The sequence below is a fragment of the Gossypium arboreum genome, chromosome 2, assembly GCF_025698485.1.
Source record: "Gossypium arboreum isolate Shixiya-1 chromosome 2, ASM2569848v2, whole genome shotgun sequence".
Taxonomy (NCBI): domain Eukaryota; kingdom Viridiplantae; phylum Streptophyta; class Magnoliopsida; order Malvales; family Malvaceae; genus Gossypium; species Gossypium arboreum.
The window spans coordinates 53,422,688-53,445,633 of record NC_069071.1 but is presented as its reverse complement, the minus strand read 5'-3'; the positions used below and the strand labels follow the sequence as shown (position 1 = coordinate 53,445,633).

Sequence of the window (22,946 nt, the reverse complement as noted above, 5' to 3'; positions counted from 1 at the left end):
GATGATATTTTATAATTATTAATTAGATAAATATTATTTTATTAATATTTTAATAAGATATTTTATTATTTTATTATTTATTAAGTATAAAAGGAAGGAAAGATGAAGAATTTTCATCATCTTTCCCATGCAAACCAACGTGAGAAGAAGAGAGAAAAAAAGAAAGTTTTGCTTTCTTTACAATTTGGTCATTTCACTAAAAATCTACCATTTTTACCTAGAAATAAAAAGAATTTCCATAGCCATCAAGAGAGAAAGATCACAAGGAGACTATGGGGAGCTAGAATATTAAGTAAGATTCAAGAAATAGAAGCTGGAGAGAGAGAAAATCAAATTAAAGATTGAAATCAATGGGACAAGGTAAGAACATGAAGATTTCAATATATTTTTAAGATTAATATTATTGAAAAAGCATGGAATTGATGTTAATGTAGAGTTTTCTTATATATGGTCTTATGTTCTTGATATGTTAATGTAAAGTTTTGCTTTCTTTACAATTTGGTCATTTCACTAAAAATCTACCAAAATATTTATTTTTACCCAAAATTTATTTAAAACCACAAAATTAAGTTTTCTAAAAATATTTTTTCAGAATATTATTTACCAATTTTTAGATGAAATAAGCTAACTAATTAAGAATATAAATCGCTAATGAACTCAATTAATTCCCAATTTTCACTCAGAACCCTTTAAACTTACTCAAAACTACTAGTCCTATTTTCGGGGCCTGACAAAACATACTTGCAATAGCATAATCATCAGACCATACTTTTCTAGATTTGGATTCATAGATCAATCACCTTTCATAGAAGCTCTCTAGTGAACAATATGCAAACAAGAGTTGGCTTAGAGACTCACTTGACAACCATGGATAGTAGCTTGAACCTTAGATCCAACCTCCAATCACGGATTACAGTAACCACTGCCTTATAAAATAGAAAATCACTATTAAAACTCATTTCAAATAACCTTGCCATCATCTCTAACCCAGATAACCCATATAAAAAGCTTTCTTCATCTTACGATTTATACATTCTTAAAGGTCTAATCTTTCATGACACATGAAGCCACACACAAAGCCATAAAACTTACTTTGACATGGAGAATCATCCATATAATCTAGGATTTCATATTCAACTCAAAGGACTACCTTTTTGCTTCTCAAGCCCTAGATAATAATATTTAAGAAGAAAGAAGAAGAGAACTCCCTTATCCAAATCTTGAATATCTATTAATATAATCGAAGACCCTATTGGAACTTGAAAAGTGTCACATTTTACTATATTGCCTTATCCAAAAGTCCACAACTTTTGAGAAACCTACTTAAGTACCCCTTTATCTTTCAACTATTCCTGTTCACAGTCAGTTTGTAACAACCCGGTTAGTGATTTCGAAACCACAAATCTAAAGTCGTAAAATTATTTTAATATTATTTTTGGTATTTGCATCATGTTATTTGATATATGTGAAAATTTTGTGATTTAATTTTACCGATTGGTTAGCTAATTTGATAAAAAAGACTTAATCGCATAAAATGCAAAATTGGCATTCTATTATTTAAATTACTTATTTGCTATGGTTTCTTAATTGTAAAGTCCTTAAATTGAAATTAGGCCACTATAAATGTGAGTGGACAGTATTAAGCTTATAATATATGGTTTTCAAATTATTTCATTAAGGTTATTTTGGCAAATGATTAATAAATGTTAAATAAATAAAACAGAAGTAAAAATAACATGCATGTTCATCTTGTTTGGCCAAAACTCAAAGAAAAAGAAAGCCATTAATGTTGTTTTAGGTTCGACACTTTGAAGCTTTGATTTAGGTATGTTCTTCGTTCGATTTTTGATAATTTTTACATTTTTGAGATCATTGCTTCGTATTCTAGCAAGCCTGTAACACCCTTTACCCGTACCTGAGACCGGGATAAGACACGAGGCATTACACACAAACATCCAACAAAAATGCTGGTCATAAAATTTCAATTCCATCATTTTGTCCCTTATATGGGCTTACGAGGCCCGAAGCATACATTTGAAGTGGTCCGGGACTGAACCGAGAACGTATGAAAAACTTAAGAAAATTTTTGAGCTCTGGCCTCACACGCCTATATAGAGGCACACCATGTAACACCCGTGCCGAGTCCGCATCGAATCGAACACAAGGTGCACAGACTTAACTTAATTGTTTTCACAAATCCATAAAAAAAATTTTCCAGACTAGCTGGTTACTGCGTCACTGTCGCCTTAAAAATCATATCTTGAGTTTTAAAGCTCGAAAATCAGTTTCGTAATTTTTCCCTGAAACTATACTCATAAGTCCATCAACATATTTTTTTCTAAAATTTTTGGTCGGGCCAATTAGTACAGTTTATTAGTTAAATTCTCCCCTAATCCAGGGTTCGACTACTATGACCTTCACGCATTACAAATTGGATATCTCCCTGTACAGGGCTTCAATACTGACGCCGTTTGTTTCTATAGAAACTAGACTCAGAGAGGAATCTATACATATATGGCATGACTCCTAATTATCTCTGGTTAATTTACAATGAATTTCCAAAGTCGGAATAGGGGATCCAGGAACCGTTCTGGCCCTGTTTCACGAGAACTTAAATATCTCTTAACATATAACTCATATGACCGTTTCGTTTCTTTCATATGAAAGTAGATTCATCAAGGTTCATTTGCATAATTTATTCACTATTTAATACCATTCCTACTATTTTTAGTGATTTTTCACATCCACATCACTGCTGCTGTCAGCATCTGCCTTTAAGGTAGGCTTTACCTATTTCATGATTTCCATGATTCAATTGGCCCTTTTTGCATACATAGCACAAAGTGTGATCATGATTAACCATTCTAATGGCTAATCGTTTCAAAACCATTCCATACCTCATAATGATCAACATACAAACGATTATAGTACTATGCTAAAACGATATAAGCCATTTTCGCATGGCTATCCAAGTTTACACAAAACCGAAAGGTACATGACCTACAACAAAAGGGTAGTCCTATACATGCCATTTCAAAGTTCAACCAAAATTGTACCAAAATGGGGCTTTGATAGTGTGGATGACTTCGACTTGATGATCCCGAATCCGATAGCTAACGAGCAAAATCTATAAAACAAAGAGCCAAAGCAACGGGTAAGCATTTTAATGCTTAGTAAGTCTCAAGTAATGAAATCAGCTTTGACTAAAATATTACATTTACATAACTAAATGAATCGCTTTATTAATACACATTCTCATAATCATACTTACTTCACATTACCGACCCTTATGTTCATACACAAAAGAACAACTTAGCCAAAGGCCGGTAGCTCGTTTATCAACTGAGCGAATACTTACTTGTAAGGACTCAACTAATTCAAGCACATACGAACATACCTCATTGCTGGAATTTTCACAAGTGTATAAACTGAAATTTTTACAGCAAGATTGCTCATTTTCGAGTCACGTACCTTCAGGATTTAACCGGATATAACCACAAGAACAATTGTCTTCGGGTCTTAACCCGGATTTAGTAACTTGCACAATTGCCTTCGGGTCTTAACCCGGATATAACAACTCGCACGAATGCCTTCGGGTCTTAGCCCGGATATAATCACTAGCATAAATGCCTTCGGGACTTAGCCCAGGTATCATTCAAATGCTCATGTACACATATATCAATAATCACGACACATCCATATTTCATTTTCGTTACTAAGGCTCAAACACAAAATATTTATCAAACCTTTACAATTTCGGCTCAATAGCCACACACAAGGAGCATGATTTCAATATAATTCAAGTAGGGTCATTACTTGAAGACTTACCTCGGATGTTGTCGAACGATTTCAATGGCTATTCGATCACTTTTTCCTTTCCCTTATCCAACTGTGGTCCTCTAAGCTCTTGAGCTAATTCACACAAATTTAACTTATTAAAATCTCATTATGATAGCTTATGGCCGAATATGACAAGGAGTTTAAATGGTCATATGGCCATCCTTTAGCTCAAATACACAACGGTCATGCACATTTTTAATCACAACAAGCAATTCAATACAATTCATTCAAACATCAAAGTGAAGCTCAAGGTACTTAGCCCTTATATACATTAGACATTAGAGTCACATGTGCACGAAATCACGAATCGAATTCAACACATTAGTTAGTACTCTCCTTAGCCCAATTTTCCAAGCCAAGAATAGGCATCAATATGCTTGCCTCTAACCGAATGCATGCACACCAACTCCCTCATGTGGCCGAATATGCATGTCCATGTTGAGGCCAATTATACACTTAATACCACACAAAAAAACAGCATACATTTTACTAACTAACGATTACATATTGTAGCTCAATACACATCTCTCATTTACTTCATAACCAAACATCATCACAAGCAAATATACACCTTGAAATAGTATATATGTCATACCAATACATCATGTGCAAACATATATTCATGTAGGTGCAAGGGTCAATCTCAAGTTGCTTATATCCAAATATAAACACATATCCACAGCTCAAATCTTACCTACCATGCAACATGCATGAAACATACTTATGGATATACCATGGCGAATACACCACAACACCATACCGCTTCAATTTGGTCATGGTTAACAAAGAACTTAGCATCTCATTCAAAAATGCTAAAAGAAAATCTAAGAGTCCTCAATCCCCATCGCATGTATCATTATCAAGCTTGATATTTAGCATGCAATGGCATTAACACCACATCCACTTTGGCGAATATCATTCCCATGACATAGCAAAGATTTGAACCATGGGCTAATAAGAACATCAAGCTAGCAACTAAAAACATGCATGAATCTCATGGCACAACCTCAAACCTACCTTAATCTTGATGCAAGTATAGCCAAATCTCTTCCTAATCCCTTCCAAACCAAACATGAAGCAAAAATTCCTTCCTTCCTCTTTAGTATTTTCGGTCAAGAGAGAATGAAATGGATGAACAATTTTTTCTTTTCTTTTCTTCAATACACGGCAATGGGGAGGGAGAAGCCTTCACACACAATTTTTTTTTCATTTTTATTACCCATACCCCTTAGTTTAATGTTTCTCCCTAATGCACCAACAAAACATGTCTATGACATGTTTTGCCCATCCTCCCTTGTCATGGCCGGCCACCTCTTATAAAAAGAGGGATATTTGACATGCAAGGCCATTGTTTTGCATGCATGCTTTAATTAGTCATCACACATTTCCCCATCATACTTTCAAAGTTTTCTACTAGGTCCTTTCTAGTGAAATTCACATTTATAACTCTAAATCAAACATCAAAAATGTCACACACGAATTAACACATATCATAAGCATCAAAATGAACATTAAATTATTTTTATGCCTCGGTTTTGTGGTCCCGAAACCACATTCCGACTAGGGTCAATTTTGGGCTGTCACACACCACATGCCCATGTGCTTGGGACACGTCCGTGCCCCTAGCCTGTGTGGGATCCTAAAATTTATTTAATTTAGTTCAAGGTGCAGTGGTTTTCACACGGCCTAGACACACGCCCGTGTCCTCGGCCTGTGTCCCTCACACGGCATAGAGACGTCCGTGTTCAAAAACATGGACATTCTGTTTATGACATCATCATTCATTTAGGGACACACGGCCAAAGCACACAGCCGTGTGGTCTCATCCATGTGTCACACACGGATGAGATACAAGGCCGTGTCCCTAACCCGTGTAGTTACTACAAAGCATGCACCATAGAAATTTTGGGGTGCAGGGGACACATGGCTGAACGACACGCCCTGTGGCCTGTCCGTGTGTCACACACGGTTTAGACACCTATTCATGTGTCTATTCATGTGGACCATTTGGAGGCTATTTTCAAAGCCATTGGTCACCCAAGAACCCTCATGTACTCCAACATGCTTAACATCCTACTATCTAGCATAGACTATAATCACATACATAATTTGGCATCAAATCAAGAGATAATTATAAGAAAACACTCCAATTAACTATATGGACCAATTCACTTGGCCATATACAAAATAATCATACCAATTAGGGAACCATTACTTTGGGCTAGCCACATGACATGACACATATACAAAATAACAATCACCTATACATGCCATGACTCAAAATAATCAAATGTATTATACCCAAAGTTTAGTTGATAGTGTGACCTGAGATCCGACGTTCTCGATCCTTTGAGCTAGCTTGACGAATCTAAAAGAACTGGAAAAGGGAGGAGTAAGCTACAAAGCTTAGTAAGTACACATACAAATAAAGTAAATCTTAATTAAACCATAGAATATTATTTACACCTTTGTCACTTTTTCATACCTTTCATCAAACATGTGATCTAAATTTTCTTTATAAGCATAATACATAAAAACATATATTGCCATGGATGATCATAGTCGTATAAGTACACAGATTAAACACATACCTTTGCTCCCCTGTACACATATGCATTTTACTTAGCTTAAGTTCGAACCTCGTATACATTACCCGCTGAACATTTGGAATAACGGATAGGATACTTAGATATAAACGCACCGAAGTGCCATAATCATGACATAGCACGCCTCTCAACAGGGCTACATAAGAGCACCTAGACCTAGAATGCATCACATTACCACGCCTCTCAACAGGGCTACATAAGCTCCTGGACCTAGCGTGTACCACATAATTACATGCCTCTCAACGGGGCTATACAAGCTCTTGGACCTAGCATGTATCATGTCATCAAACGAGCTCGTACATACATAGCTATCCTAGTGACATGTCACTTGTATCCTTACCTATTCCTAAGTTCAAACGGGATTTTTGGACTTACGTCTCTTTGTCGAACATTCTCGGAATGTTGGCCTTATAACATATGACCTTATCATATACAAATGCTAACATGGCAACACTTGTAACATAAGAATAAAACATCAAAACATATTATGGCAATAAGGTAACCAAATAATATATCAATTATCCATATGTTATTTAAACATTTAAAACATTAATTAAGGTATTTATTTGTACATGTACTTACCTCGGTACAAAATATTCGAAATAGTGCCTGTGCCTCGTACACTTTGTCCTTGCTTTTAGCAAGACTTGATTCTCGTCTTTCTTGATCTATCATAGAAAATTTAGCTTATTAACTTCATACATTACTCAAATCGACCCTAAATTCATGCTTTGATAAAATTACCCTTTTTACCCTTAAACATTCACTTATTCACAAATTAGTCCTTAGGCTCGTATGAAGAAATGCAAGTGATTTTTCGGTTACCCAAGCCTAGCCGAATACCTCTTGTACTTAAAGCAGCCTATACTTTCCTTCATTTCACACTTTTCTACCCATTTTCATAACTTTTACAAATAAGTCCTTTTTAGGGTTTCCATGCAAAATCTCTTAACAAAAGTTGTTCTCCATTCCTTAAACTATCATATTCTTCCATAATCCACCAAAATACATCTAACTCATCATCGGTAATTTTCTAAAAATAAACCCTAGCATGAAATATGGGTAGAAATGAAGAGAGCAAGTTGCAAGGATGTCAAAAATACAAAGAACATTAAAAACGGGGCTAGGATTAACTTACTATCAAGCTTGAAAGTTGAAGAAACCCTAGCTATGGTACCTTTGAATTTTCGGCAGCAACATGAGAAAGATGAGATGGTTTTTAGCTATTTTTGCCTTTTTAATTCATTTAATATCCAAATGACCAAGAACCGTTAATATTATTAAAAGGTATAACTAGTTATACTATCTTGATCTTTTTTATCAAAATAACCACAAAATTCTGTTTTTAGAATATGTGTTAATCCTTTTAAAAGATCTTTAGGAGTACCTATTTGATTAATTAGTTGTCCTTTTTAGACTTTTCCTACTTCTGATTCTTCCCAACGTCTTAAAAATTGTAAAACGTCTCCTTGAAAAGTTCCTACAAAATAGTTTAAAAATTTTCTTTTGACCAAGAACCGTTGTTATTTACAACTATTGTCATTGATCGTGCCCAATCATCTATGGTTTTTCATAGTCCGATATTGAAATATTAGTCAAATCTAAATATATTCCACCTTGAGCCACATTTCTTTTATTTAAATCATCTATCCTATGTGGTATAGGTATAGTTTGACTTGGTTGTTGATTAGAAGATTCTCCCGTATATTCAGTTTTAACCTCATTAGTTGCTATATTTTCAGTTTGATTACCAAAAATTCTAGTTGTATTTTCAACTGTCTCAAAGTCTTTATTTAAAGCTCTCAGATAATCATCTTTTTGAATATCTGATTCTAATTTTCTTTTACCATAATGATCTGTTTGATCAGTATCCATAGGTTCGGGGACTTCTATATTTTCATCCTCATCTGTTGAAGTATTTTCTTCATCAGATTTATAACTAGTTACATTTAAATCTTCTTGATTATCAGAATTACTAGAACTACTACTTTCTGTAGTATCATAACTTAACATATAGTGATAATTAAACTGACAACCAGGCAGTCAAATAAGACACATATTTTTTTAGTAGTATGAAGTTAATAATGTTATTGCTGATTATCTTAGCAGGCCTTATGGATAGAGGTAAAAAACCTCTAGAACAAGTCGGGGAATGGACTACTGTCCATAAAAAACCCAACAAAGGAAAGTAGATAAATCCTAATCAAGGATTTACTCCCAATCAGGGATTCACTCCTATATTGACAGGATTCTATCCTAATCAAGGATATTATGTTCCTTATCCAATGGTAAGACAACCAACTGGATCTCCTTCATTATATGCATCAAGAATGGTAAACGAATACCCTTCAAAAAGAGTAATTCAATCTCCTTGGTCTCAAGATCCGAATTCAAAGATATCAAGCCGCTTATTCGAAGTTATAAAGGAGCGTAAAATTTGTTGAAACAACAACAAATTCCGTAAATAAAAGATTTTATAATCCGTGATTACCAAATGAAATTTATAAATATATTAATGAAATATGGAAAACCCATATTTTAGAACAAAGAGCAAATTTTAAACGAGCTCTTACAAAGTTTTCACAATTTCTAGTTGAAAAACAACTAAAGAAAATGAAGCACATGAATTATTATTAAAAGTCGTTTTATATAGAGATTGGCAAGAACTCGAAATAGAGTATACAAATATCAATGAGATAAATAATCTTATTGATATATTTCAATACTTTATTCATAAAGGAACAAATAGTCCCATTATGAATAAAATGTTTAGAATATGTTTATATAATAAAGCTAGGAAAATACTACCAATGAATTTTTGAAAAATCAATAAAATTATCTGCAACCAGCAGACTCAATATAAAAAAGTCTTTTCTGAATACTTTTTACAATCATATGTTTATCTAAATGATATAGGAGAAGAAATTCCTACTACAAAATTCAGATTAGATCATGAACCATTTGATATAAACACTGTTGAATGGGGTTTCGTTAAGGAAATTGTAGTACAAAACTTTTCTTTTCACTTATTAAAAGATTTTCCTGCTATTATAAAAGCTATATTATCACTTTTAGTATATCAAGATGATTTTTATTACTATTTTTATATCCAAATAAGTAGTCTTATTGGAATTGCTGAAAAAGAGCGATTCTATCAACCATATCAAATATGGATTATTCAACGAATGTTTGATAGTCCTTATTTATCAGCAGCCAAAGAAGATAAAAAACACTTGACCAAAACCATTGACAAGTGTTACAATAATCCAAAATATTTTCAAATCCAAGCCGGAATTGATTTAATGTCAACAGCACGACATGTACTTCAAGATCAAACATACAAACTATCTACCGATGGAAGAAGAATAGTAGTGACAAAAACAAAGATGATTCGTAAATCAAGAGATGAAGAATCCATACAACCGCTAAAGAAAATAGTAGATATGGAAATAGATGATTTCCCTTCAGAAATAATTGAAGAAATCAAAAACACGTGGGAGACTTGGAATTCACCAAGACTATCACCAGAATCTTTACACTTGGATGAAATAGAAACGTGGAACCTGGACAACATCCAAGAAGGATAAAGACAAAACAAAGACCACGTGGAAAGTCAAGAAGACTTTCAAGTTGATTTTCAAGATTGGCGGTAAACAAGAATTCAAGGCATCCATGTATGGACAAAGATATGACAAAGACAACTGACAACATACGTGGAGGCAACAATAAATTCATCCTTATCAGAAACACTGTGCGGGATTGAAGAAAATCAAATAGAGTTTAGAAATTTTACTATAAATAGCAATGTAAAGAGTCTAAACGGGGATCGAAAAATAATTTAGAAATCTTTCCTTTTACTTTGAGTATTCTCTCAGTAAACAACCTTTCCTTGGTATAACTACCCCACCATGGGATGAGATATGTATAAAAAATATGTGTCTTATTTAGATAAACATAGTAAAGAATCGGGATAGCAAAAGAAAATATAGATTCTATAGGAAATAGAATTAATTTTGCAAGAGAAAGAATAACTCTACATTGTCTACAAACTAAAGCGGCTAAACAAGTAAAAAACAAATTAACTTATAGTCATTGTACAAAAATTCTAGAAAATGAATGGGAATTTGGATGTAAAATAACACGCCCTAATACATATAAAAAACATAGAAAGAAAAATAGAAAATATAAATTTATTAGATGGAAACCAGAAATAAAAATATACTGGTAATAATAAGAAAAAGAAAAATTTGTTAGAAGAAAACTTCTAAAAATCTAAAAAGCAGATATGTAAATGTTTTATTTGTGATGAAGAAGGCCATATAGCACCAAACTGTCCTAATAAAGGAAAAAGTGCTAAAAAGATGATTAAAAGTCTTGAAGAACAAGATTTAGAAATTTGTTATGAAGAGGAAATAAATCTCAAGAAATATTATATGAGTTAATATCGTAAATGATTCGATTCGATGAAGAATATATATTTATGTTTAATGTAGGAAGTAGTTCTAAAATCAATTAGAAGAAATTCCTAAGTCCGAACAACAAGACATAAAATTAGGAAATTTAATTGGAGAAGAAAAGACTTTTCGATGAAATGATAGAAAAATAAATAAAAATCACATTTCTAAAGAAGAAATATATAAAATATCTAAGTTTAAAATATGGAGTCAAAGACATATAGAAAAGATTAGTGGCAACACAATGCTAAGGATACTAGAGGAGGATTAACAAATCCCATTATTTACAAAAGAAAAATAAAGAGGATTAAAAGAAATACCCTCAAGTTAGATATATACATTTAGGAATAATTATGATAACAATTAGAGCTTTATTTAGAAAAGGACATGATATACCCATAATAGCGGTTTTATTAGATAAAAGATTTGAAAACCCGATAAAAGCACTTATTGGTGGTATTCAGGTCTAATTTACACACCGGAGTAATAGGATTTAAAGTTAAACCAAACTATTTTATATCTATTACAGATCCCCTAATAGAAGAATGCTTATGTTTAAGAATTGCATAAAAATTCTGAAATTAGCGATTTAGCGTAAGATTTAGCAATAAGTTGGACTTCTATTAATGAATATACCAACACGGCATAAGTAGAAATTAAAGAAATCAATAATAAAATAATTGAGTTATTTGAACCCAATAAATTTACTACAGAAATACAACCAAAACTATTACATTTAAAAGATCTGTCAATTCCAAAAGATTGGATGATTGATAGAATAAGTGGTGCTAGTACTTCAAAACCCGTAAGTACTATAGAATATATGTCATCGGAGATAGACTATATTTTAAAAATAATGCTATAACAAATACAAATGATAATTTAGTTTTACCTTCTAATTCTCAAATAGAAGAAGAAGAAGATAATATTAGTACAAATTCAACAACACCGATAGGGATAAAAACAGTTCAAATACCTATTTTCCCTACTGAACCTAGCGTAAACTATAGAAATACTAGAATGGAAGAAATACAATCTACTACTATTATTCAACAAATGAAAATAGGAAAAATGATATTATTACATTTTCAAATTTCCAACCTAGGAAATATTATACATATATAGAAATTACACTTCAATTTAGAGACTATAAAACATATTCTTTGCATGCTTTATTAGATACCGAGCTACCACAAGTAGTTGTAGAGAAAATGCCATTCTGTAGAAAATTAAATTTCATTGAAGTATTTTCATATCCAATTAAAATATACCAATCATTAAAATATTCCAATAAAAGATGATTAAAAGTCTTGAAGAACAAGATTTAGAAATTTGTTATGAAGAGGAAATAAATCTCAAGAAATATTATATGAGTTAATATCGAAATGATTCGATTCGGATGAAGAATATATATTTATGTTTAATGTAGGAAGTAGTTCTAAAAATCAATTAGAAGAAATTCCTAAGTCTGAACAACAAGACATAAAATTAGGAAATTTAATTGGAGAAGAAAAGACTTTTCGATGAAATGATAGAAAAATAAATAAAAATCACATTTTAAAGAAGAAATATATAAAATATCTAAGTTTAAAATATGGAGTCAAAGACATATAGAAAAGATTAGTGGCAACACAATGCTAAGGATACTAGAGGAGGATTAATGAAATCCCATTATTTACAAAAGAAAAATAAAGAGGATTAAAAGAAATACCTCAAGTTAGATATATACATTTAGGAATAATTATGATAACAATTAGAGCTTTATTTAGAAAAGGACATGATATACCCATAATAGCGGTTTTATTAGATAAAAGATTTGAAAACCCGATAAAAGCACTTATTGGTGGTATTCAGTCTAATTTACACACTGGAGTAATAGGATTTAAAGTTAAACCAAACTATTTTATATCTATTACAGATCCCTTAATAGAAGAATGCTTATGTTTAAGAATTCAGACAAAAAATTCTGAATTAAAATTGAATTATGGTTTCTTTACCATCAATTCCTATAGCTCTAATTGGATTTTTCATTAATTCCCATTTTTCTACTGGAATGGCATTTTCTCTACAACTACTTGTGATAGCTCCGGTATCTAATAAAGCATGCAAAGAATATGTTTTATAGTCTCTAAATTGAAGTGTAATTTCTATATATGTATAATATTTCCTAGGTTGGAAATTTGAAAATGTAATAATATCATTTTTCCTATTTTCATTTGTTGAATAATAGTAGTAGATTGTATTTCTTCCATTCTAGTATTTCTAGAGTTTCGCTAGGTTCAGAGGGAAAATAGGTATTTGAACTGTTTTTATCCCTATCGGTGTTGTTGAATTTGTACTAATATTATCTTTTTCTTCTTCTATTTGAGAATTAGAAGGTAAAACTAAATTATCATTTGTATTTGTTATAGCATTATTTTTAAAATATAGTCTATCTCCGATGACATATATTCTATAGTACTTACGGTTTTGAAGTACTAGCACCACTTATTCTATCAATCATCCAATCTTTTGGAATTGATGATCTTTTAAATGTAATAATTTTGGTTGTATTTCAGAGTAAATTTATTGGGTTCAAATAACTCAATTATTTTATTATTGATTTCTTTAATTTCTACTTCCGTGTTGGTATATTCATTAATAGAAGTCCAACTTATTGCTAAATCTTCCGCTAAATCGCTAATTTCGAATTTTTGTCCAATTCTTAAACATAAGCATTCTTCTATTAGGGAATCTGTAATAGATATAAAATAGTTTGGTTTAACTTTAAATCCTATTACTCCAAAGTGTAAATTAGACCTAATACCACCAATAAGTGCTTTTATCGGTTTTCAAATCTTTTATCTAATAAAACCGCTATTATGGGTATATCATGTCCTTTTCTAAATAAAGCTCTAATTGTTATCATAATTATTCCTAAATGTATATATCTAACTTGAGGGTATTTCTTTTAATCCTCTTTATTTTTTCTTTGTAAATAATGGGATTTCGTTAATCCTCCTCTAGTATCCTTAGCGTAATCGTGTTGCCACTAATCTTTTCTATATGTCTTTGACTCCATATTTTAAACTTAGATATTTTATATATTTCTTCTTTAGAAATGTGATTTTATTTATTTTTCAATCATTTCATCGTAAAAGTCTTTTCTTCTCCAATTAAATTTCCTAATTTTATGTCTTGTTGTTCCGACTTAGGAATTTCTTCTAATTGATTTTAGAACTACTTCCTACATTAAACATAAATATATATTCTTCATCCGAATCGTAATCTGCTTCGATATTAACTCATATAATATTTCTTCAGATTTATTTCTCTTCATAACAAATTTCTAAATCTTGTTCTTCAAGACTTTTAATCATCTTTTAGCACTTTTTCCTTTATTAGGACAAATTGGTGCTATATGGCCTTCTTCATCACAAATAAAACATTTACATATCTGTTTTTAGATTTTTAGAAGTTTTTCTTCTAACAAATTTTGTCTTTTTCTTATTATTACCAATATATTTTTTATTTCTTGGTTTCCATCTAATAAATTTATATTTTCTATTTTTCTTTCTATGTTTTTTATATGTATTAGGACGTGTTGTTTTACATCCAAATTCCCATTCATTTTCTAGAATTTTTGTACAATGACTATAAGTTAATTTGTTTTTTACTTGTTTAGCCGCTTTAGTTTGTAGACAATGTAGAGTTATTCTTTCTCTTGCAAAATTAATTCTATTTCCTTGTAACGCCCCAATTTTCAGGAATCCTGTGAATGTTGGCATAGGTTTAATTATGTTAGTGGGCCTCTAGAAAGCCCAAGCTTAAGATAGAACTCGGCAATTTTAGTTAATTTTTGTTCCATAAGAAAAAGGGGGTGAAATTATGAAATAGGACCTATGTGAAAATGTTTGAAAATGCTATAGGCTAAATTGAAGTGGCCAAATAAATAGGAGTGCAAAATAGAGGATTTGCATGACAAACCTCCCATTTTACATGAAGTGGCCAGCCATCATGTTGTTGTAGACAAAATGTGCACTTGATATCCATAATTTATGGTACAAATTGATAATAGGTTAGGTAAATGTTCCATGATAATGAGTTAGGTAAATGTTTCATGATAATGGGTTAGGTAAATGTCTCATGATAAGAATTTCATGTCTTTTGTATTAAAGAATTAAATGGATGAAATATGAAGTTTTATTAAAAGAAAAAGGGGTGAAAAGAACAAAGTTTTGTCCATCTTTGTTCATCATAGCTGAAAGTTAGAGAAGAGAAAGGAGAGGAGAAAGCTCTTGAGTATTTGGTCATTAAGAGGAGGAAAATTGAAGGTAAGTTCTTGGTACCTTGCTTCTATTTTGAGGTTCATGAGTTCTTCTTGATTCTACCTTAACTCTTGAAGTATATTTTGATTTTTAGTTGTGTTGTGAGCATTTAGTCATGAATTAAAATGAAGGAAATGGTTGTTGTTTCATGTTCTTTTGATGAAAAATGGAAGATAGGTGAAGTTGAGCCAAACAAATGAGCATGCATGTGCCTTAGATGTTAAAGGGAAAGATCAGCTAACATGTTGTGCTTTAAAATAATGAAATGGAGATTATACTTAAGTAAAATCATAGATATGTGATGATTGATTGGTGATATACATGTTTAAATAACAAGCATGCAAGTTAGGTGTGAAAGAGTGATTTGGTAATAAATCTGCTTGGGACAGCAGCAGTAATGTGACTTTGAAAAATCACCATAAATTGTGGGAGAAGAATTAGAAGCTGAATAAATTATGTAATTAAAGCTTATTGAGTCTAGTTTCAAATGGAATAAACTAGAACATATTTTGAATTCTGTAGAATGATAAATTTGATTCGTAATGAAGAGTGGTCAAATTAGTCAAACAGTGAAACATGGGAAACTTTGAGAAAACTCTGGTATTGATTGGCTAAACCAAAAATTCTGAAAATTTTATGGACAGAAGATATATGAGTCTATTTTCAAGGAAAATTAACGGAACTTAATTTGGAGTTTCGTAGCTCCAGTTATAAATGATTTAGTGACTGTTGCTCAGGAAGACAGCTTGCAGTGAAATTATGATTATGTGGTAAACATTGACAAAAATTTGTTAATGAGTTGCTTATTGATTTCTTATAAGCTTACTATGATCTGTAGGTGTAGTTGGCCGAATATTGTAAGGGGTTAATACGTAGTTTGTATTTGAATAGTTAGATTAACGTGTTAGTAATCCAATTGTAGGCGGTTCGTGCGTGGATCTCGTCAGCATATCGTCGCAAACAGGTGTGTAACTAACACCCTCTTTCTTAGTCTGGATCGGGAAAAGTCGAAAAGCCGAAATGTCGAAAACCGGTATTTTGTAGATTTACGAGTGTGCGAATGCTCGTGAGGTAAATCGATTAATGTTTTTGGTAAACTGCAAAATTTGGACTGCAAAGTGCATGATTTCTGTGTTCTCGATATTTTTGGGCTTAATGGGCCAAAATTGGAATGATGGGCCAACGGCCCAATTCGTAAGAACTCTCGATGCGTGATTCTCGTAGTACGTGAAAGGTAGGAATATGCATGAAAAACCCTAAAATAGATAAATTTCAAATACCTTTAAAAGTGGAAAATTTATAGTTTTACCCCTAGGAGATAAATTACCAAATACCCCTAGGGTTAAATTGACCTAAATGCATGTTTGATCGTTGTTATTTATCGCATGCCATGTTGTTATTATCGATGCATGGACCGGGATATTGATGGAGGAAGTACTGAAAGTGGCTTGTCCACGATCGGAGGCTTTGCCTCAATTTATGATAACTGAGCAAAGAAGGTCGCAATCGTGGAGTGTTGGGTGGGTGGGTTGAGCTATTCCCACATGGAGTGTATGGCTGGTACGGTGGAGTGTAGTGGTTGGTGGGTTGAGTAGTCTCCCCAAATGGGCTTGCATATGTTTACCGATGTTGCATGTATTTTGAAATGGGCCTATGGGCCATACTGTTATCTCAATAAGGGGCTAAGGCCCGCTTATTGTAATCAAAAGGCTCGCCCAAGACCATCATACTGAATGGGCTTAGGCCCAATGGGCTTGAGTGACTTGGACTTTGAATGGGTTTTCCTTACACACCGAGTTTCCCCAAACTCACCCCTTTTATTTTCATCCACGCAGGTAATCCCCAACCATAGTGGGCTTGGAGCTATGAGGTAATCCCCAAACTCACCCCGTTCTGAAAGTTTGATTTTCTTCTGGTGAACTGGACATCCTTTTAATTACGTTTGAGGTTTTGGGCTTTTAAATGTAATAAGGCTGCTTATTTATTTTTGGTTGTTTTTAATATGTATTACTAAGATAGGTAATACTTATTTTAACTGTTGAAATTGGATAGCTTTAGGGCGCGTTTTCAAAAACAACAGTTGATTTCAAAATAACACGACAATAAGCAAAGCTTTCGCAATGAAAGTATTTTCCAAAATTAATCACTTTTCCTAAAAATAACTTAATCGAACCGGTTTCCTAGAAATATCCATGACATTAAGGTGTGGCAATGGCGGTATACATGTCTAGGATTGGATCCAAGGAGCTTGGTATTTAGCAATCCGATGGACTCACCACCTCTTTTCCGGTTTCCTACTTGGTGCACAGCTTCCATTCACTTTAACCCTTAATGAATTAATCTTTTGAACATCAAGTACGATTTTCTGGACTTAGAATGGAATTTTTTTTTAACGTTTTTGATGTGGCATGCCGGATCCGGCCATAACTTCTGGGCCGGGTTTGGGGTGCTACATTTAGTGGTATCAGAGCCTAGGTTGCAACAACTCGGTTGTGGAATGGGTTTACAAAAACAAAGATTTTCGAAAACAAAAATTTTATAAAGATTGCGAAAAACGCGATTTTCAAAATTTAGATCTTTAGAAGGTGGTATTCCGAATCTCCGACCCAAGCCTGTAAGTATTACTCTGAACTCTTCTGAATATTTTTCTAAATTATCTGTCTGTACTGAAATCCTGCTAGGATACTCTAGATAGGGTGATACTGAAACCATAGGAAAATCTGATAAGAGACTGAAACTGTAGCTAGACTTCGATTCTACGAAAACAAACTTTGAATTACTGTCTGATTCATAAAACATCTATAATAAACACTGGAATATTGAATTGATGCATAAAAATTTGTAATCAAGATAAATCGATATGAGTACGAGAGCTACTCGGGGAAGAGGCCGTGGTCGAGGCCTAGGTAGTACTCAAGCTGGAACTTCATCTTCTGAACACATACCCACTAGAGTAGCACGACCATCACCGACAGATGAGAATGAGACATATGATAGGGCCGCCGAGGATGATGCCCTGTCACAGGCAATGCTTCGTGTTCTGAAAAGGGTTGCCAGAGCAAGTTCGGGCAACGAAATTCAGGGATCTATTTCTGAATGACTTCGGGACTAACGGAATTGAGATCTTTAAGGGCGTGTCTGGTATAGCCCCGAATGTGGCGGAATATTGGTTGGAGGCCACAGAACGGATTATGGACGACTTGGACTACTCTGAGGAGATTGTGAGTGGGGTATCTGTACTAAGTCCCTTGGGTCACTCGGTTAGGGTAGACAAACTGTATAGGAATGTACCCTTAGAAACTCAAGGCAAGGGTTTTTCCTGGAGATCTGATGGAGTTACCGTTCGGAGAGTTTGACCTCATTCTGGGAATGGATTGGCTTGTTAAGCATAAGGCGACTCTGGATTGTACTGCTAAATGAATAGTGCTAAGAACTACAAAGGATGAGGAGGTTATGGTGATAGGTGAGAGAATGTATTATTTGTCCAATGTGGTGTCGGCATTAAGAGCCAAAAGTTGATTCGGAAGGTTGTGAGGCCTAATTGGCATTTGTAAGTCGATTGGAAGAGGAGGGACCGACGAAGGATAAGGTTAGGACGTAAATGAGTTCCACGATGTTTTTCCGGAGGAGTTTCCAGGATTGCCTCCGAACCGAGAAGTGGAGTTTAGAATCGACTTATTGCCTGGAACGGTACCTGTGTCTATCGCACCGTATAGAATGGCACCGAAGGAGTTGGTGGAGCTAAAGGCACAAATTCAAGAGTTGTTGGATAGGGGCTTCATTAGGCCAAGCGTGTCTCCATGGGGAGCACCAGTGCTATTCATGACAAAGAAGGGTGGTACGATGCGGATGTGCATTGATTATCGCCAGTTGAACAAACTGACAATTAAGAATATGTATCCACTGCCAAGGATTGACGATCTGTTTGACCAGCTTAGAGGATCTTCTGTATTTTCCAAGATCGACCTTCGATCTGGATATCATCAGTTAAGCGTCAAGGAGGTAGATATCTATAAGATAGCATTTAGGACTCGGTATGGTCATTATGAGTTTCTGGTTATGCCATTTGGACTAACGAATGCTCCTGCAGCGTTTATGGATCTGATGAATCGTGTGTTCCAACCATTTTTGGATCAGTTCGTAGTCATCTTTATTGACGATATCCTGGTATATTCTGAAACTAAAATGAAACATGATGAGCATCTCCGATAGTCTTTGTAAGTATTAAGGAGAAGGAACTCTTTGCGAAGTTCAAGAAGTGTGAATTTTGGTTGAAGGGGTAACCTTCTTAGGACATGTGGTCTCTGCCAAGGGATTAAGGTGGACCCTCGAAAGATTGAAGCAATTTTGGAGTGGAAGCCACCTAGGATGGTGTCGAAATACAAAGTTTCCTAGGATCGGTAGGATACTACGAAAGGTTTGTGGAAGGTTTTTCTATGATCGCAACACCTCGACAAAACTCATAAGAAAAGGAGTACCGCTTGTATAGACCGAGAAGCGCAGGAAGCTTTTGAGAAGTTGAAGAAAGTTCGACTAAAGCACTGTGTTGATTCAAATGAGTCCGGAAGGATTTTAGTGTGTATAGTGACGCATCACACGTGGGTTTGGGCTGCGTGTTAATGCAATAGGGTAAGGTGGTTGCATATGCATCACGATAGCTTAAGCCTCATGAGGGAAACTATTTGACTCATGATTTAGAGTTGGCAGCAGTGATATTTGCACTTAAGATTTGGAGACATTACTTGTGCGGAGAAAGGTGTATTATATACACCACCATAAGAGTCTCAAGTATTTGTTGACTCGAAGGAGCTGAACCTTAGGCAAAGGAGATGGATTGAGTTGCTTAAGGATTATGACTGCTCGATCGAGTATCACCTGTGCAAGGCTAATGTGGTAGCCGATGCTCTAAGTCGTAGAATCAGATTCGATCTGAGAGCAATGTTTGCTCGTCTGAGTCTCAGATGAGGATGGAAGTTTGTTGGTGAGTTGCAAGTGAGGCCAACTGGGTGGATCAGATTAAGGAAAAACAGTTGAACGATGAGTCTTTGGTCACTTGTTTTCAACAAGTTAAGGAAGGGAAACTTCGAGTTTGGGAGCCGAAGAGACGATGCAACAAAGAATACCCTCATCTGTTTGATTAGGTAAATTTCGAGGACGAAATTTCTTTAAGGAGGGTAGAGTTGTAACGCCCAATTTTCGGAATCTCGTGAATGTTGGCATAGGTTTAATTATGTTAGTGGGCCTCTAGAAAGCCCAAGCTTAAGATAGAACTCGGCAATTTTAGTTAATTTTTGTTCCATAAGAAAAAAGAGGGTGAAATTATGAAATAGGACCTATGTGAAAATGTTTGAAAATGCTATAGGCTAAATTGAAGTGGCCAAATAAATAGGAGTGCAAAATAGGAGGATTTGCATGACAAACCTCCCATTTTACATGAAGTGGCCAGCCATCATGTTGTTGTAGACAAAATGTGCACTTGATATCCATAATTTATGGTACAAATTGATAATAGGTTAGGTAAATGTTCCATGATAATGGGTTAGGTAAATGTTTCATGATAATGGGTTAGGTAAATGTCTCATGATAAGAATTTCATGTCTTTTGTATTAAAGAATTAAATGGATGAAATATGAAGTTTTATTAAAAGAAAAAGGGGTGAAAAGAACAAAGTTTTGTCCATCTTTGTTCATCATAGCTGAAAGTTAGAGAAGAGAAAGGAGAGGAGAAAGCTCTTGAGTATTTGGTCATTAGGAGGAGGAAAATTGAAGGTAAGTTCTTGGTACCTTGCTTCTATTTTGAGGTTCATGAGTTCTTCTTGATTCTACCTTAACTCTTGAAGTATATTTTGATTTTTAGTTGTGTTGTGAGCATTTATTCATGAATTAAAATGAAGGAAATGGTTGTTGTTTCATGTTCTTTTGATGAAAAATGGAAGATAGGTGAAGTTGAGCCAAACAAATGAGCATGCATGTGCCTTAGATGTTAAAGGGAAAAATCAGCTAACATGTTGTGCTTTAAAATGATGAAATGGAGATTATACTTAAGTAAAATCATAGATATGTGATGATTGATTGGTGATATACATGTTTAAATAACAAGCATGCAAGTTAGGTGTGAAAGAGTGATTTGGTAATAAATCTGCTTGGGACAGCAGCAGTAACGTGACTTTGAAAAATCACCATAAATTTTGGGAGAAGAATTAGAAGCTAAATAAATTATGTAATTAAAGCTTATTGAGTCTAGTTTCAAATGGAATAAACTAGAACATATTTTGAATTCTGTAGAATGATAAATTTGATTCGTAATGAAGAGTGGTCAGATTAGTCAAACAGTGAAACATGGGAAACTTTGAGAAAAATCTGGTATTGATTGGCTAAACCAAAAATTCTGAAAATTTTATGGACAGAAGATATATGAGTCTATTTTCAAGGAAAATTAACGGAACTTGATTTGGAGTTTCGTAGCTCCAGTTATAAATGATTTAGTGACTGTTGCTCAGGAAGACAACTTGCAGTGAAATTATGATTATGTGGTAAACATTGACAAAAATTTGTTAATGAGTTGCTTATTGATTTCTTATAAGCTTACTATGATCTGTAGGTGTAGTTGGCCGAATATTGTAAGGGGTTAATACGTAGTTTGTATTTGAATAGTTAGATTAACGTGTTAGTAATCCAATTGTAGGCGGTTCGTGTGTGGATCTCACAAGATATCGTCGCAAAATGTGTGTAACTAACACCCTCTTTCTTAGTCTGGATCGGCAAAAGTCGAAAAGTCGAAATGCGAAAACCGTATTTTGTAGATTTACGAGTGTGCGAATGCTCGTGAGGTAAATCGATTAATGTTTTGGTAAACGCAAAATTTGAACCGCAAAGTGCATGATTTCGTGCCTCGATATTTTTGGGCTTAATGGGCCAAATTGGAATGATGGGCCAACTGCCCAATTCGTAAGAACCCCAGACGTGATTCGTAGTACGTGAAAGGTAGGAATATGCATGAAAAACCCTAAAATAGATAAATTACTGAAATACCTTTAAAAGTGGAAAATTTACGCTTTACCCCTAGGAGATAAATTACCAAATACCCCTAGGGTTAAATTGACCTAAATGCATGTTTGATCGTTGTTATTTACTGCATGCCATGTTGTTATTATCTCGATGCATGGACCGGGATATTGATGGAGGAAGTACTAAAAGTGGCTTGTCCACATCTCGGAGGCTTTGCCTCAATTTATCGATAATCGAGCGCAGAAGGTCAGAATCAGTAGAGTGTTGGGCTGGGTGGGTTGAGCTATTCCCCACATGGAGTGTATGGCTGGTACGGGTGGAGTGTAGTGGTTGGTGGGTTGAGTAGTCTCCCCAAATGGGCTTGCATATGTTTACTGATGTTGCATGTATTTTGAAATGGGCCTATGGGCCATACTGTTATCTGAATAAGGGCTAAGGCCCGCTTTATTGTAATCAAAAGGGCTCGCCCAGACCATCATTACTGAATGGGCTTAGGCCCAATGGGCTTGAGCTGACTTGGACTTTGAATGGGTTTTCCTTACACACTGAGTTTCCCCAAACTCACCCCTTTTATTTTCATCCACGCAGGTAATCCCCAACCATAGTGGGCTTGGAGCTGTGAGGGAATTCGGAGTGGCCACCCGTTCTGAAAGTTTGATTTTCTTCTGGTGAACTGGACATCCTTTTAATTACGTTTGAGGTTTTGGGCTTTTAACTGTAATAAGGCCGCTT

At 34.1% G+C, this 22,946-nt stretch overlaps 1 long non-coding RNA gene across 1 annotated transcript; it reads left to right on the top strand.

The window, feature by feature from the left end:
- The first annotated feature begins 15,036 nt into the window (after positions 1 to 15,036).
- Positions 15,037 to 21,908, top strand: LOC128283554 (uncharacterized). The gene is made up of 4 exons (XR_008273925.1): positions 15,037 to 15,213; positions 16,130 to 16,171; positions 17,043 to 17,077; positions 21,892 to 21,908. It is a non-coding gene; the product is annotated as an uncharacterized LOC128283554 (long non-coding RNA).
- Positions 21,909 to 22,946: the final 1,038 nt, after the last annotated feature.